Raw genomic sequence first — 6,339 nt, 5'->3', positions numbered from 1 at the left:
TTGTCTCAAACTCGGTCTTGGCACACTTTGACGAGAGGCTGCCAGTGGTGCTAGCATGCGACGCCTCGCCCTATGGCATTGGCGCTGTCCTGGGACACCAACTCCCGGATGGAAGAGAGGTACCAGTGGCATACTTTTCCCAGACACTCAACGCAACCGAGCGGAACTACTCGCAAATAGACAAGGAGGGTCTGGCAATCGTGAAGGGAGTAAAAAAATTCCATGATTTCTTGTACGGGCGGCCCTTCACCGTGGTGACTGACCACAAGCCGTTGCTTGGCTTGTTTGCCCCCGAAAAGCAGACCCCCCAAGTGCTGTCTCCTCGCGTCCTCAGGTGGTCAATTTTCCTTGCCAGCTACCAGTATGCACTGATTCACCGCCCGGGGAAGGCAATGGGCCATGCGGACGCCCTCAGCAGGCTACCACTACCGGAAACAGGCCCCGACCCAGCACCTGCACTAGAGGTTATGAGCCTGGAGCTGCTTCCCGACCGCCCCATTCAGGCACAAGAAGTTGCACACCATTCCAAGAAAGATAGGGTCATCTCCCGGGTCCTGGACTGGGTGTGGAGGGGATGGCCCAGCAGCAGCCCTGGGCCAGAATTTGCTGGCTACACAACCCGCAAACATGAACTGTCGGCCCACAAGGGGTGCCTGTTATGGGGAAGCAGGGTCGTTGTTCCCCAGCCCCTCCGCAAAAGGGTCCTCACAGCCCTACACGAGACACACCCAGGGGTAGTAAGAATGAAGGCCCTTGCCAGGAGTTATGTGTGGTGGCCAGGGATCGACGGAGAGATAGAGGCCTGGGTCAAACACTGCCAGGCCTGCCAAGAATCCCGCCCAGATCCCCCAAGGGCCCCAGTCCACTCCTGGGAGTCCGCCTGAGCACCATGGTCACGCCTGCATGTGGACTTCGCTGGCCCCTTTCAGGGGAAAACATTCTTCATAGTGGTGGACTCCTACACCAAATGGCTGGAAGTCGCACTGGTACCGTCCACTTCCACATCCGCAGCCATCCGGGTACTACGCAGGCTGTTTGCAACCCACGGGCTCCCTGACACTCTTGTCTCAGACAACGGGACTGCATTTACGTCAGGAGAATTCCAAACCTTCACAGCGCAGAACGCCATCCGCCACATCCGTTCAGCGCCATTCCACCCTGCCACCAATGGCCAAGCAGAACGCATGGTGCGGACCACCAAGGACACCCTTCGCCGCATGACGCAAGGGGATTGGGAGTACCGCCTTGCCACATTCCTCCTAGCACAGCACAGCACCCCCAGCTCAACGACTGGCCAGAGCCCCGCTGAACTACTAATGCCTTGCAATCAGATTGGACCGCCTTCACCCCGATAGAGCTCAGGATGAGGTAGTGGTGGGGGAAGGCAGGAACCCCCGGACCTTCGAGGCCCAGGACCCAGTGTACGCAAAGAATTTTGGGGCAGGCCCAGCATGGGTACCCGCCACAGTCACCAGGGTCACTGGCCCCGTGTTGTACGAGGTGCTAACGGATGGGGGGCAATGCTGGCGCCGCCACTGCGACCAGATACGGCGACGATTCCCAGGAGAAAACCAGGAGGAGGAAAGGTCAGAGGAGTCCCAAGGGAACAGAGGGGCAGTGAGGCCCATAGACCAGGAGGGCCAGCAAGAGAGGCAGAATCAGTAAATACAGAGAGGACCCGCGAGGCCGAAAGGACACCGGAACCAGAACCACGACTGAGCGAGCCGGTTGCGCCAGACCAAACAGGCCCATCACAGCCAGCATCCTTGGAACACGAGCCAGAACCTGAACCCCGGACCAGGGAACACCACAGGCCGCAACGCACACGTAGGCCGCCGGCGTACCTCGAGGACTATGAATGCGACTTCCCGGGCAGGACTGGAACTTAGAGGGGAGGGGTGTTATGTACTGAGTTGAATAGGATCCAAACTGCAGCAGTCTGATTGGTCCTAGAACAATAGGATCCAAATTGCAGCAGTCTGATTGGTCCCAGAACAATGCAGCAGTATGACTGGTTGGCAGGAACCACCCAATCATGCTCCAGATATAAGTGAATCCACAACCTGATTGGCTTACAGTAGAATTCCAGAATTAACCAATCATGTGCAGCCCATTGTGTAAATAATGTATATAAAGCAGATACTTTGAGGGGACTTTCAGTCATTCCTCCTCACCACTATGAGCTGAATAAAGAGCATGAAATCACTTTGCGACTCTGAGTATATTTCAGAGAGAGAAAGCAAAATCTCCGCCAAATTTCCATAGTGCAATTTTACAGAAAAAGAAAGAAAGAAAACATAATTATCATTAGATCGATCTGGATTTTCCGTAAGCAAAACAAGGAGTCTTGGCTAGAGGTTCGTGTAGGAGACTGCACTCGCACTCGCACCCAGCTCCCGAATCTGGCTTCAATTGAAAAGGATGGAATCTGGATCCTGATTGGACAGTTGTGCAATGTGTTTCAAAACATCCTTTTTGGTAATCATTGCCAGGAGTTTCCTGGAAAAGAAAAGAAAAGTCAATTTGGAAGACCATGGTGGCATAATTCTCGAACTCAGCTCTTCCGCCAAGGCTCCTGATCTGGGGTCAGGGTGGGTGAAAACTGTGCTTTTAATTGACTCGATTTAAATCCAATCCACCCTGGTCTGGAAATTTAGGATTCCAAAAAGGAAACCTTCCTCTGCTTGTCCATATTGTACCCAGCACCCACTTCTCTTGCACCTGGCACCTCTCACACCCAGCACCTGAGTGTCTGGCCCACGGCACCTCTCACGCCCAGCATACTCGTGTCTCGCACCTAGCACCTGGTTGTCTCGCACCCAGCACTTCTCACACACCTGGCACCCACGTGTCTCACACTTGGCACCTCTCACACCCAGCACCCATGTGCCTCGCACCTGGAACCCACATGTCTCGCACCCGGGAACCCTAACCCTATCTCACACATGGCACTTCTCCAACCCGGCACCCACTTGTCTTGCACCCTGCACCCCTCACACCCGGCACCTGCCTATCTCGCACTTGGCATCTCTCACACCCAGCACTTGTGTGTCTTGCACCCGCCACCTCTCATACCCTGCATCCACCTGTCTCACACCTAGTGTCCGCACCCGGCACCTCTCACACCCAGCTCTCGCATGTCTTGCACCTGGCACCCGTGTCTATCGCACCCGGCACTTCTCACACCCAGCACCTGCATGTCTTGCACCCGACACCTCTTGAACCCACCGCCCATCCGCCTCGCACCCAGCACCTCACCCATTCTGCGTCACCAGGCACTGTCGGAGGCCCAGCTTCTGGAAGATGTCCACCATGATCTCCATGGGCGTGTGGTCGGTGACAGTGAAGGGACTGAGGTAGAGGATGGGACGGAGATTCAGGATGGGCGGCAAGTTTGGGGGCAGCGCAGGCGAGTGATTGGAGAAGGAGACCAGTGAGGAGGTCACGATCCCCTCTTGGGTCTGGCGGGCATTTTCTGGAGGGGGGGGGAAGAGAGAGGAGGATTAGTTTGGGTGCAAAACTCAGTCGATTGAAATCCCCCCTTTTTACAGAAAGGTTTAGCCTTGCTGGCATTTCAATCAATTTCAATGGGGATTTGAAGCTGGATCTTGACCAGAAATCGAGGAAAATGCCGGCGATGCTGAACCTGTGCATAAAAGTGGATTTCTCGAACCCCTCACCAACAGAGATGAGCAGGTCCCTCCTCAGCACAAAGCCCACCAGGCGCTTCGATTCCCGGGAGAGCACCACTGGGTACCCGCTGTAGCCGGTGGCGCCCAGCACCCCCTCTACATCTCCCAGGGTCATGGCACCCTGCGGCAGGGCGGTCAGTGGCGGGGGCCCATGGCGTCGGCGGCCAGGGTCTTATGTGCGAATTCCTCCTTGGCCTTGAGGAAGGGGTAGCTGTTGAGGCGGATGTGGGAGTCGTAGATGCCCAGGAGCCCGGCTGCAGCATCGGTCACCCACTTGCTGGTCACATGAAGGGGACGATGTACTCTAGGCCGCCAGTCAGCTCAAACATGATGACCACCAGGGAGATGGTCATGCGGGTGACGCGGCCTGGATGGGGAGAGAAGAACCGGCAATGATGTAAAATCAATATTAAAAATGAAATCAAAATTCTAAAATGGAAATTGAAATAAAAAATTTAAAATTTGAACTGGGTTTTTAAAAAAGATAAATTGGGTTTTTTTAAAATGTAAATTGGGTTTTGTTAAAATGTAAATTGGGTTTTTCCCTGGATTTAAATTGGATTTCGAGGATTTAAATTGGATTCTTTTTATTTACGTAAATGGGATTTTTTAAAATTTAAATGGGTTTTTTTAAATTTTGATGGGATTTTTTTTTATTTAAATCAGCTTTTTGATTTAAATCTGATATTTCTAATTAGGTCAGGTTTTTTAAATTTAAATCTGATTTTTCAAATTTATATTGGATTTTTTTATTTAAATCTGATTTTTTGATTTATTTAAATTGTTTTTTTCCAATTTTAATTGGATTTTTAAACCCAATCAGATTTTTAAATTTAAATTAAATTCTTTTATTTAAATCAGATTTTTTTAAATTTAAATCGGATTTTTTTTTTTTTTAAAATAAGGGAGAAAGCGGGAATGTCAGGGCTGGAAGTTGCTCTCTTCACCAGAAACCATGGCAGACTGCTGACGGTTTTATAGTCTTTATTTACAACTATATACAGAAGGCATGATGATTAATCCATCAATCCGAGTCACTCACTTCAGATATAGCTAATGGCTTCTTCTTCCTCCTCCAGCACCTAAAGTGTGGGAGCCCCGCCTCTGACCCTTTCTTTTGTCCTCGCAATGTAAATTTCCCTCCCCCATCCGATTCAGAGGTTAACCCTTGTGGTGCTTGTAAGTCAGCCTGTTCACCCCCCACCTCTTCCTGGTTCTCGAGTCCGGTTGGAAGTTGTAGCTGCCCCACTGGGCTCTTCTCCCTCCTCTTCCGCATACACATATTCCTCTTCTGCTCCTGTCTCTAAGCGCCCATGCTCAGCTATGTATGGGGACTCGAGCGTCCTGGCTCTGCCCTGACAGGGAGGTTTCAGCAGCATGGGAAATGTAGCGCCCAGCTGTACCCCCCACAAGGTGGGTGCCAGGGGAGCAGGAGGGAAACATAGTGCCCAGCTGTAACCACTACCAGCCACCAGAATCGAGGTTTAGGGGAGGACGATGTTCATGGCACCACCCAGGCATGCACAGCGGTATGTTTGCCCTTCACAGTATCAGCACAATATTAGTGCAATATGAGCACAATCAGCGCAATCAATGTAATATTTGTGCAATATTAGCAAAATCTGTGCAGTATCAGCGCAATAGCAATGCAATCAGAACAATATGAGCACAATCAGTGCCAAACCAGTGCAATCTCGGTGCCATACTTGCCCAGCCTGCTCTCACCTTCATCCCGAAGGTGAAGACGGTGACAACGCCTTTGAGAGCCAGCGCCAGCTGCCACATGGTGTGGTGCACCCCGGGGCTGGGCAGCCGGTCAGCCCCCCGCCCCCCCCGGGGGTGCCGTTGCTGATGTAGTCGCAGAGCTGCGAGGTGTTGAGGTGCCCGCAGTCGTTTAAGAGCTCCGAGATGAGTTTGCTGGTGCTCATGCACGTGTACTGGTTGGGGAAGGCCAAAACGGCTGTGGCCGCCGTCACCACCATGACGTCAGCCACCGGGTAGCGGCCCAGCCAGGTGGTCTTGTGCTGCCTGCAGGGAAGAAATCCAGGAGAATTAAATTAATTTTTTCCATAAATTTAAATGGAATTTTCAATTAAATTTTCCAGGATTTACATTGCATGTTCACTCAAGAAGAGACATGCAATGGCACACAGAAAAAGTGACATTATAGTTTTTAATTCTGGGGTTTCCCACGCACCGGCACCAGGCGATGTTGGCACGGATGAAGGCGGTGCTCCAGAGCCCGCCTAAGACACCCATCAGGACGAAGGGCACAAGTTCGAGGAGGTGCCAGGGGGCGTGGAACTCAGCATAGAAGAGGACCAGGCAGCTGTCGCCAAAGGGGTTGATTATTATGAACCCCCGCCACATTTTTAGTTGAAAAGATGCCGGTGATTTAAATCCCCATTCGGATTTTGAGAGCAGGAGGGAACAGAATCCCCGCAGCCAGAAATCTAGCACGTGAGAAGTTGCACCAAAATTGGCTTGAACACACACACACATATATATGTATATATGACTTAAAGAAAATGTGGTTTAGATTGGATTTTAATCATTGGAAGTAAATCAATAAAGTTGGCCTTACCTCGGGGATCCCCGACCTGCAGGCGTAGGGTGCGAAACCTCAAACGAGAAACACGGCCAGGAA

The 6,339-nt window shown here is 51.6% G+C and overlaps 1 pseudogene across 1 annotated transcript; it reads right to left on the bottom strand.

Moving 5' to 3' along the window:
• Nucleotides 1–2,408: 2,408 nt before the first annotated feature.
• Nucleotides 2,409–6,062, bottom strand: LOC310697865 (H(+)/Cl(-) exchange transporter 5-like; annotated as a pseudogene). Its single transcript has 5 exons — nucleotides 5,886–6,062; nucleotides 5,377–5,716; nucleotides 3,681–4,121; nucleotides 3,259–3,475; nucleotides 2,409–2,499 (listed from the first exon to the last, which is right to left on the bottom strand). The product of its transcript is annotated as a H(+)/Cl(-) exchange transporter 5-like (transcript).
• Nucleotides 6,063–6,339: the final 277 nt, after the last annotated feature.

This window comes from Podarcis liolepis (genome assembly GCF_965112155.1).
Source record: "Podarcis liolepis genome assembly, chromosome: W".
Classification (NCBI taxonomy): Eukaryota; Metazoa; Chordata; class Lepidosauria; order Squamata; family Lacertidae; genus Podarcis; species Podarcis liolepis.
This window is presented reverse-complemented; position numbering and strand designations above follow the sequence as displayed.